The 11,917-nt window shown below is 38.1% G+C and overlaps 1 long non-coding RNA gene across 1 annotated transcript; it reads left to right on the forward strand.

Annotated features, from left to right (window-relative positions):
- The first annotated feature begins 13 nt into the window (after positions 1 to 13).
- Positions 14 to 11,525, forward strand: LOC127524428 (uncharacterized). Its single transcript, XR_007933046.1, has 4 exons — positions 14 to 139; positions 2,344 to 2,380; positions 4,525 to 4,670; positions 6,048 to 11,525. It is a non-coding gene; the product is annotated as an uncharacterized LOC127524428 (long non-coding RNA).
- Positions 11,526 to 11,917: the final 392 nt, after the last annotated feature.

An 11,917-nucleotide genomic window follows, 5' to 3' on the forward strand; every position in this document is an offset into this window, starting at 1 on the left:
CTATATTCATGGGCTCTCCTCTTGAGAAGAGACTTACTAAGAGACTAACTTTTGTCGTTTCTTTGGTTTTTTTAAATTGTTGCGTGACGGTACCATGGTACGGTGAAGGCAGCAGATGGTATACCAGATGTTTATCATGGTAGGCATAATTGTATTTTTATACCTTGCAATAGTAGCTACATGGTAGTACTCCAAATAATACAATGTTATAAATCATATAGAGCAATGTTTTGTTAGTCACAATGACCATATTTACAGGCACATGATTTACATTTTTTTTTTTTTTTTACTAATAATTACACATTTTGACATGTTCCACCGCTATATCTGGAAATACTGGAGATGCTTGTTCTGGCCATCTGTTTTCCTGCATATTTTTTTTTTTTTTTTTTTTTTGGTTATGTTTAAAAGAAAATCCCCTCCTTGAAATTTAGCAGCTTGTAATATCACCCAGAATTACCTTTGTTTGCACTCTAAAAAATGCTGGGTTAAAAACAACCCATGTTGGGTTGAAAATGGACAAACCCAGCGATTGGGTTAAATGTTTGTCCAACCTGCTGGGTAGTTTTATTTAACCCAACTATTGTTTAAAAAGTACTGTATTGCTTGCTTAAAATGAACCCAAAATGTGTTGGAAATTAACATTTGTTAATATGTTTAATGAATAATAATTAAATAATAAACATGTATTAAATTGCTTATTAATATATGTTCACCTTTTGATTATTATTGTTGCCTCTAGTAATGTTTGATTTTTAATTTCCAACATATTTTGGGTTCATTTTAAGCCAGCCATATAGTAATTTTTAAACAATAGTTGGGTTAAATAAAACTGCCCAGCACGTTTGGCAAACATTTAATCCAACCGCTGGGTTAATACAACCCAATCGCTGAGTTTGTCCATTTTCAACCCAACTTGGGTTGTTTTTAACCCAGCATTTTTTTATAGTGTGGACAGCTGTTGTGTTCAGATTTCTAGAAACTTCAATATTAGTTTATACGTGGCAGTATGTATACATGACACTTAGTTCTGGAATCATTTACTGTGTTTATAGTCATATTAAGTGATTTGCATTCGTTATAGGGGTTTATTTATATGAGAAACATTCCATTTGATTTTCTATGCTTGCTGAGTTGTTTAGATGTTGAAGCTTGACCATCTTAATAATGTCAAGCAAATGAAAACATTTTGATATGATTGTCTCCTAGGGCCGGTTGCACCAGCTGGACGTACACCCGGTCGTAAGACTAAGCTTAACGTAAAATGCGTTTTAAGTCCTGCGTAAAATTAATACCTGTTGAACCATCTGGGCGTAGCGCACGACTGAGACTAAATCTTACGCCTAGTCAAAGGTAGGTGTAAAGTGAGAAGTCTTGACTTGTTTCCATGGTGAAAATAAAGACAAATAAAAACGTTGAGATGATGGCGCGTCTGGTATACAGGCTACAAGATCAGCGGGCTTTCCGGTTTGAAAGAGTAAGTATATGGAGACAGAGAATTTATTGAAAGGTTTCATTTCAGCATATTGCTGAATAGCTCAATAATTTTTCTTGCTTTACAATCTGAGTAATTTATTTATCCTTTTTTTCGGCTCAGCAGTCATTTTTCATCTATTCGTTGGAGCGAGTAAATTCAAATTGATAACCATAGTAACGCGAACGGCGTCTCAACTAATAGTGCTGTAGAACATGCCAGCGTGTACGCGCATCGTCTTCGCTAAGCCTGCCTGCGCCTAGTTGTAGTTTTAGATGGTGCAACAGGTGTAAATATTCATCGGAAAGCTGGACGTAACTACGTCCAGCGTAGAGGTTACACCCAACTTTTTTACGTCCAGCTGGTGCAACCGGCCCCTGCAGATAGCAATTGAAGCTTCAAAGCTTTGCGAATCCTTTGTTTAGAATCAGTGGTTCGGAGCGTGAAAGTCACGTGATTTCAGTAAACGAGGCTTCATTATGTGATAAAAGTTTCGAAATTTCAATGGTTCACCACTGGGGGGCGTGACTTTGGCAGTTTGATACACGCTCCGAACCAATGATTCGAAACAAAAGATTCGTAAAGCTTCGAAGCTTCATGAAGAAGTGCTTTGAAATCGCCCATCACTAGATATTGTTGAATAAAGTCTTTATTAATTAATTAATTAATTTATTTTATTTTTTTGCCGCACAAAAAGTATTCTCGTCACTTCATAAAATTAAGGTTGAACCACTGTAGTCACATGAACTGTTTTAAATATGTCTTTAGTAGCTTTCTGGGCATTTGAAAGTGTTAATTATCTTGCTGTCAATGGAGGCCTCACTGAGCCATCGGATTTAATGAAAAATATCTTAATTTGTGTTCCAAAGATGAACGAAGGTCTTACAGGTGTGAAATGACATGAAGGTGAGTAATTATGACAGAATTTTCATTTTTGGGTGAACTAACCATTTAAACCTCCCTTTTACCTGATGTCTTACTTTTACTGAACTCATCCTACTTTACAATAATGCCATGAAATCTATTCTATTCTATTCTATTCCCATAGTTACTTATACACTGTACAGCTGTTATAACCTTATACACACACACACACACACACACACACACACACACACACACACACACACAGGTATCTCCCTCTCTAATTCAGACTGTAAATCAGAAGTGTGACTGCCTCTAAATGAAACATATTATACAGGCCTAAATGTGTTTCTGTCTTCTCAGTTTATTAACTCCATATTGAGACAGCACTTTTTAATCACACAAAATCTGTTCGTGAAATTGTCACGTTTTTCCTGAGCACAAAAGCCTGCATTGAATCTTAGAAATGAATGTCCTATTATAGTGTCTCAGCAGAAATGACAGCTGCTTTTGTAGAGCATCCAAACACTTCCATCCCATTACAATGCACATGCAAAGAAGACAGAGGAAGCCAATTCATCCGAGCGCCTGGTAATCGGTGATGCCGCTGTTCATTTGTCTCAAGTGTCATGTGTAGGACCACATTCTGGCACTGGCAGATGCTTTTCATTTTGTTACATTTTACGTTGAACTCGGCACATTGCTCTGCCAAACTCATTTTTAATGTCAAACTGCATAAGATTAGATACAAAATGTGTTTTATGGGAGTGTATATAGTTTTAAAAGACATGTTTTGGTTGTCAGACATTAATATTAAGTTGAAGTAAGGTACAAAATACAGTCAACCAGTCATTTTTGCAAAATAATCTATGACAGGGTGTGATCAGGACCCCAATGTGAATCAAAGAGTCCCACTTACACAGCTGCTTGAAATATTGATTGTTAAAGTTGAAAGAGTTGTAAAAAGAAAGAGATTGAGTGCTAAGAAACATGAATCTGGTACAGTTATGTAAGAAAGCAGTTGCTGGGCACAATAATCAGTTATTCAGTTTAGCAGCCAATATACAAAAGTATTTCACCATAGAAACCCACTGGGAAAAAAAAAAAGAAAATTAAAGGCTTATATGTTGGTTTGCTGATCTCTCCCAGCCTGGTTTACTGATTTTAAAGGGATTTTGGACACCTTTGTGACTGTTAAATTGGAATCAACTAGCTGACCAGTTAAACAGCATTTCGTTTGGGCAGGCTGGAGACCAGCAGCTAAGACCAAATTAGTATACACTGTTTTTTATATATATATATTCCATCCAGAAAGCTGTTAAGAGAGAGAGGGAGAATATTTATAAGATAATTTGCATTATGTTGTCACAGAATGTCTCAGAAACATTGATGTGATGACATTTCCATTAGTGGTGATATTTGATTTGATGCAAATTCAGCAGAGCTTTTCTGCTGTCTGTGTTTGTCACTAAAGATTGAGTTTCAACCAATGATCCTGATCATTGAGGCTGGTGCATCAGCAGAACTGATGTTGGAGGGTTTCAAATTGCTCAGTAAGCATCATAACAGTGAAAACTGCCATTAAATAACTGCAGTTAATGATAAAAACTTTTTTATACTTGCTGCATAGGTAAACTTAATGACAACAAACATCTATTCTTAAATGAGACCACAATAGAGAGATGCAGGGATGATGTATTTTTGTAAGCCAAAACCAGGAAACAAATTAGTATTTTAGCACTTTCGGTTCCATCATCCTGAAGTCAATTGGTTTTTGGTTAAATGATTGAAATAAGGTCTTTGGTAAACACAAGCTCAAGATGTTTTCATGTTATATTCTATGATATAAAATACATCAGTAAGTTAAGTGACATGTGAAGGCCAAGTGGTAACCCATACTTGGAATTTGTCCTCTGCATTTAACCCATCCAAGTTAGTGAACACACATTAGGAGTGAGTAGTGAACACACACTGCAAACCGTGGACACACACACACCCAGAGCAGTGGGCAGCCATTTTTGCCTGAGGAGCGATTGGGGGTTAGGTGCCTTGCTCAAGGGCACCTCAGTCATTTTCTGCCAGTATTGAGAATCGAACCAGCAACCTTTGGATTACCAGTTATTACTTTGCTTTCACAGCCTTGTTGTGTTTATAAGTGCACTCTTTCAAACTACAAATATTGACAGAGTTGTTGGAAGCTCAGTGTGGCAAGCAGAGTGGGTGTCAAGAGCCGTGGGCCACACCTGACACGAGTCCCATGGAGGAGCTCCAGAAGTATAAAAGGAGGAGTGACGACAGTGAAGGACGAGAGAAGACCAGGCCTGGACGTTAAGTTAGTGTTTTGTTTTGTTTTAGTTTACTTTCCTTTAGTTTTGTTGTTTATGTTTGTTTTATTATTAAAGTCATGTTTACAGTTTGCCGGTTCCCGCCATTGTTACACTTAGTGATGGTGACATTGAACTGTGGTGTAGCCTAATGTTTCGTTTATAGCCTAAGGTTAGCTCTTGACTTCTGCCGATTGTATTTACGATTCAAAATTCATAAAAGTTGTGTTCATTTGTCAAGATTATCTGAATGTAAGAATAATAAGCTTTAGTTAGTCACAGACCTTATTTTTTGCACTAATCCAAAAGTCAATGGAAAAATCCTATTGGGTTTTTGTCGAGAGAACCAGGGTGATGCTGTCTCCCGGGTTCAGTAGCTCCTCATTGCAGAACAAGAGATCCAGGATCCAGATCCAGGGAGTGGAGACGTGTAGGTTTAGGGATATGTAAAGTGGGAGGAGTTGAATCCAGATCCAGGGGGTGGAGATAGGTAGGTTTAGGGATCAGGGGGTGGAGATGGGTAGGTTTAGGGATATGTAAAGTTGGAGGAGTTGGATCCAGATCCAGGGGGTGGAGATGGTTAGGTTTAGGGATCAGGGGGTGGAGACGGGTAGGTTTAGGGATATGTAAAGTGGGAGGAGTTGGATCCAGATCCAGGGGGTGGAGACGGGTAGGTTTAGGGATCAGGGGGTGGAGACGGGTAAAGTTTAGGGATATGTAAAGTTGGATCCAGATCTAGGGGGTGGAGATGGGTAGGTTTAGGGATCAGGGGGTGGAGACGGGTAGGTTTAGGGATATGTAAAGTGGGAGGAGTTGGATCCAGATCCAGGGCGTGGAGATTGGTAAGTTTAGGGATCAGGGGGTGGAGACGGGTAGGTTTAGGGATATGTAAAGTGGAGGAGTCGGATCCAGATCCAGGGGGTGGAGATGGGTAGGTTTAGGAATCAGGGGGTGGAGACGGGTAGGTTTAGGGATATGTAAAGTGGAGCAGTTGGATCTGGATCCAACCTCGCCCCCTGGATCTCATGTTCTGCAGTGAGGATCATCTCTCTGGGTTGGCCTGTATAAATACATCATCCCTGCACCACTCTAAGCCTATATCTGTTTTAATTTTTGGTATGCAGTTTCTTGGGTTTGTGTTTAAAAGGGGGTGCAAGTTTTTTTTTACAAAGTGTGTAATTTTTGTGCCAGTATAGGGTCACCTAACAGAATAATTATGACAGTTTTCCCAAATAATCCAATGAGATTGATAAAGTAGAATTATATGTTACATACAGTTCAGCTTTAAAGTGTTATACTTCTTTGCAAGTATGTGTGTGCACATGCATGCTAGTTTGCACCCTGAAATGTCCTTGGCATTTACTCTCTCTATGTCTCCGAATCAGCAGGGATGAGGCCTTGGGTCTCTCACATGACTGCGCTGCAGGACAGAGCCCGAGGTGGAAGCCAGTCTGTCTGGACAGCGGCTGAAATCTGATGACAGCCGCTGAGAGCAGGTGCTGCCAAACGCCGGCCCGCTGCCGAGACGAGGTCAAACAGGACTCGTTACGCGCTGCTTGTATCCCGCCTTACGTTCCTCAGATCTGATGAGACAAGGATCCAGGAACAGCTCATTAGCCTGCAGGAGAGAGAGATTTAGTTCCAATCCGCTCTCGTTTGGCCTCTAAAACAGTGATCCAGTGTGCTTAATGGACTCTGTGTAATAGCTGCAGGGCTGAAGCACACTACTGTCAAATGCACATCTATTTTCATTTTTAGCAGTTTTAGCAAATGAACTCTGTCGATGGCACTGATATCATGGTGCTTGTGTGGCTCAGTTGTTTGTTTATTTTCTGTAGCTATTATAAATTAGTTTAAATTGTTATTTTCAGTGTTGGGGAAAGTTAATTTTAAAAGTAATGCATTACAATATTGCTTTACACCCTAAAAAGTAACTAATTGCATTACTTTGTTACTTTTTTATGGAAAGTAATGAGTTAGAATTACTTTTTTCTCATCTGGGCTGGGCTTGAACAAAAAGTTCAAAAGGCCCTTTTACATCTAAAGTGAAATGAATAAGCCTCAGGCTGAAGGAAATTAAAATTAACGCCTGTACAGTAGAGGGCGCAGCTCAAACAAACCTGTCAGCTGTGCTGCCATTTCTGGATTGCAGAAGAATAGGGGTGCTTATCATTTCTATTTTGTGCATCCTTGGCTGCGTTCCAGTCCACTTTTAGACACGTACTCGCAAACTTCCCTAAGCACTTCCCCTCGGGGTAATCCCTGCCACCGTTTTTCAAGTGCGTTCCACTTCATGAAGTGGACAAGGGAAGTTTATATGGACAGACACTCGCTCCCTTGTGAGTCTACTTCATATGTACACTTCAAGCAGCTCCGTATACCACAATGCAACACGATTGTGATGTCACCGCATATCGCGTTTAATTTACCCCACCACAAACAACTTTATGATATATTATCATTCCTGGCCTCCTCGTGGTGCAATTAGAAAATTGAGATGTCCTTCAAAATGGCTGAATTCGAGAGACAGAGGCTGCATCTGAAATGCATACTTCTTTTGTCACATATTGAAATCGCATACTTCGCTACTATATAGTAGGTGAAAAACAGTATGTGACAAAGGAAGTATGTCTGAATTAATAGTACTCATAAAAGAGTAGGCAAAAAGTACCTGGATGACCTACTTCTTCTGGCAAGGTTCGGAAGTGTGCATACAATGGACACTTTACTATCCCATGAGGCCACGGGAGAGGATTTGTGAATGGTGGTGAAGCAACGCACCTGCGCTGGTAGATCATACAATAATGACAACATGGCGAATGTAGTACGTCCGGATTACAATCATACTACACACATTCATACTATATAGAATGTACTCTTTTTTAACAGTTGTGAAGTAATTACTTATTCAAAATAAGTACCTATTCAGGAGAGTATGCGATTTTGTACACAGCCGCTCTAAAAACAACATCAACAACAACAACAACAACAACACAAAAAAAAAATGTGATGTTTAACTAAAGTAATTTTTGCTTATTCATATGGTTGAATTGGATCATGAAAGGTCAGCAGCAAAAAAAAAAAAAAAAAAAAATGTAACTGAAAATTACACATCCAAGCACCTCTCAAATGTTCTTTTAAAATGTAAAAAAGTAGTTTATATACATATTTTTGAACATGTTTAGTTTAATTCACTGAAGGTGAAATTCTGTGTTTATCAAACAGAACTAAAAGAGGATACCGTTAACAAATAAATGTGCATTTCCCTCAGTGCCTATTTCTAGTGAAAATTCACTATTGAGGCTATTGAATTGGAGTGTGGATGGTGATGACACTGCATATTAATTACAGACCAACACTTTCAACTGTCTGTAAGGTTGAAATGTGAGAGGTTTATGTTGGTCCTTCTTGACACCTCTAGCTCAACAGTGAATGTCTCTCATAGTGTGGTCATTGAGAGCTGCGATAAATCTAACACATTAATCTCTAACAGCTGTTTGGGTTTACAGCTCTTGGCAACAAGCATGGAGAATGTCCCACTTCAACAGACACCTGATATAGGAATGAGACCTGTCAATCACCTGTCTGTGTGTAAACTATCTGAGTTCTGAGATATGATGCTGTGCTGAGTGAGAGAGTGTGTGTGTGTGTGTGTGTGTGTGTGTGTGTGTGTGTGCGTGCGTGTGTGTGTGTGTGTTTGAACTAAAGAAGAAGCTTGATATTTTATTCAAGCTTCAGGCCCTCATCAAAACGTTTCATTAAGTTCTCTTTCCTCACACTGAGAGGTAAACATGTGGAGAGGAGAGAAATTAACAAGATTTTAACTCATACTGTGAGTCTCAGGACTCTCACAGTAATACATATACAAGTCTTACAATTCCAGTTACACCCATTAGTGTGAAACATTAATTTTCAGTCAAAAGGCATGCATTGTCTATTAACTCTTTCAGTGAGGCTAACCAGGGGTTTGAATTCCAACCTAACATCAAGTAAAGATAGTTTATGGGCATGATGGGCATTAAAATTTTGATATTTTGATACTTTAATTGCATTCCAAGTAAAAATATATAGAATAATAATAATAATTTTTGAGTGACATGAGGGTAGACGGTTTCTCCCACAAAGACACCTTTTTTTTTTTTTTTTTGTCTTAAGTCTAAAGGTTAAGTTTACCTTCATGAGTATCTCAGTAGAACATTTGTAAAGTTGTAAGCTTTTAATGTTATTTTGTATTATTGCTTTAACAATTATTATATTAACACTAACATGCATTGCATTTATTAGATTTTAATAAAAGTACTGTACTGGATTTCTGCAGTGCTGCTCATTAAGCACTGGTGTCTTCTGCCATCTAGTGTAGAGATAAAGATACTGCAACACCAGATTATAGCTAAATAATTTGGTCTATGTGATAAAAACTATTACTTTTGCTTCAAGTCATTTCATCTTGTTTTATAGAATTTTGCATATTTTTACTGGATAAATAGACTTGATCGATTTTTGCAGCTATAGTCTAATTAGGAGGGACTTCAAACCAACTAAAATGGGAAACAAGGCCTGAGACACATCTCTGCATTTCCCTCTCTTGTCCTCCTTTCTGACTTAAAGCTGATATGAAACGGAAGTTTCATTTTCTTTTGTATTGTGACGTAAATCATCCAAATGAAACGGCTTCTAGAACAAGAATAAAAAAAAAAATGTAGGATTGAAATTGATTTTGTCTAAAGGGAATTGATTGGATGGTTGTAGTTTGCTATTGATGCAATCTGATGTGAGTGACAGGTTGCCATGCCTTTGCTCCGAATAACAAATCATCAAAGAGATGTCATTGCAAGAAGGATGGAAAGTTATTTTGATTAAAGTTTACGATTTGCTTCCAGATTGTGTAGTTACAGAATCTACCAACAGGGGCTAATGGGTTCATACTAACCAGACAAACCTTTGACCCCTTGGTTATGGTAAAAAGACAAATTTGCAGTTAAATTTTCTAATCACTGGGGGGAACTAGAGAGCTTTGCACAAAATCAGCTCAGCTCAGATATACCTGATCAATAACATGCAAAAATCCTGACTCAGAACAGCAGTCTGGTGTTCCACTGGGTTCAGTCATTAATAATCTTCTGATCTGCTAAAATCGGTCAAATGTTTCTTTCCACCCTTCATGAAACAGACTTCAACCAATAATCCCAACTCAAATCCTACCCAATAATCAGTGATTATTAAAAAATGCAGTGTGTACTTGAGCCAAGATTTTCTCATAAACATCCCTTGAAGAATCTTGGCAATTCCAGACCATTTGACCTACTAAGAAACATTGTTAAAGCACAACATATTTGTTATTCAGATGTTTTAGGAACAAGTAATGATGTTTCAAGTTTTGTCATTGTCTAATGAGATCCTTGATGGGCTGATTTGAATGTTTCACATAGGAAGTAGTACTTGCTGCTGTCCTGACTGAAGTTCAAACCCGTTGCCTAAGTTCTTCCATGATCCGTTTGAGTCTGCTGGATGATGAAGTTATGAGCTGATATATCTGGAAGCAGTGGCACAGAGCTCAGAATGGACCTGTGGAACAGTAAAAGGTGAAGTGAAAGTGTGTTTTTACAGATCTTTTATAGTCCTCTTGAGTGCATCATTTGACTGCCATCTTTTCTATTTCAAAAATTCTCATATTCTGATTTTTGTGTCTCTTTGCTGCATTGTTTCTTGGAACATTTCAGACATTCCTAATGACCCCAGGAAGACTTTCTATAAAACCAGTCTATAAAAAACAAAACTAATGAAAAGGGGACAAAAGCATGCAGTTCGTCACCCCTGGCTTTCCATCCAGTTGTGCAAAGAGTTCATTTTACAAATCATAAATTGTTATTCTGTAGTTGGAGAGAGACACAGACATTTATGTGGGTTCTTTATAGTGCTGCATCTATTGTTGCTCACGCTAGCTTACCCATGTTGGCATGGACGTTTGGATGTGGCCTTAACACCTCTATGATTGGCTGCGACTCTAATTGCATTAGTGGTTTGGGGAAGCGGATTCTCTGGGCTTGATGTTTGGGTCAGCAGCTCTATGGTTAGAGGTGAAGGCCTAAAGTGCTTCAGCAGGATGCTGCTCCGTGTGCTTGATAAAACCATCAAACGTGATTACCGGTGAGTGCTAAGAGCATCATTCTCCTAATTCAATAGCTCTCATTTTCAGAGAACATTTTACAGGGATTTTCATTTTTACAGGGATGGAGATGATTAAAAATTTAGAGATTTGTGTATATGTTTTTCTCTCTGGTAATGTAAGTAGGTTGAATTGCGTATGTGCTTTAATGATGTTAAATGATGGTGCTTCCAAAAAAAAAAAAAAATAAAAAAATAAAAATCCTCATTGGCTGAGCATTAAAATCTGTTTCAGTGTTTTTGAGTGATGGGGTGTTAATGGAAACATCAGAAATCTGACCACAAAATACACTCTACAGGATCAAATCCCAAGGATGGGGTGATCTGCATGTGTAGTATTCCAGGACATATTTTTGTTAAAAGGCAGATTTTATTTATTTATTTTTTGGTAACTGCTTTTTTTTTATTTATTTTTTTTTATGTTTAACTGCTGAGTGTGTGTTTATGCCCACCCAGTATTCATCCACTAGAATGAGCCCATGTTAAAGGTGCACTATGTACATTTTTTTTGTTCAGAATTAATACAATGTCAATGCACCATCAACCCTTCTTCTAAAACGTGTTTTTATATTACTCTAATTCACTATGGTAAGCCTGTTATAAGTGTTTATATTTTAGACCTGTTGGGATGATTTTCATTTGTAAATCCATACGTGCATCACTGGTCCGTGTTTGTCTTGTCATATCCGTAAATAGAGAAAAGTTGCTCCGGCTACTTTGTCACGTGTATGGTGTGGGGGTGGCATGCTGCTGTAAAGATAAATTAACTAAGTTAATAACTTTTTTACATTGGAAATGAATCAACACTGAACTTGGACTAAGCTGGACAATGACACTTTTTTCTTCTAGAGCCGCTGTACAGCCAAAACAAACTTTGTTCTATTTTTTTCCTGTTATCACTGTAAAGCTGCTTTGAAACAATCTGTATTGTAAAAAGTGTTATATAAATAGGGATGACTTGACTTGCTTTAAAAAAAAAAAAAAAAAGCCAAACAGAGGAGAGTCTGCTGGCAACGATAGAGCTTGTAATAAAACAAGAATCAACATTAGCTTGGCTTTTCGGATATGGCGAGGACTGAGGGATTTGAAA

This window comes from Ctenopharyngodon idella, chromosome 13, assembly GCF_019924925.1.
Source record: "Ctenopharyngodon idella isolate HZGC_01 chromosome 13, HZGC01, whole genome shotgun sequence".
Taxonomy (NCBI): domain Eukaryota; kingdom Metazoa; phylum Chordata; class Actinopteri; order Cypriniformes; family Xenocyprididae; genus Ctenopharyngodon; species Ctenopharyngodon idella.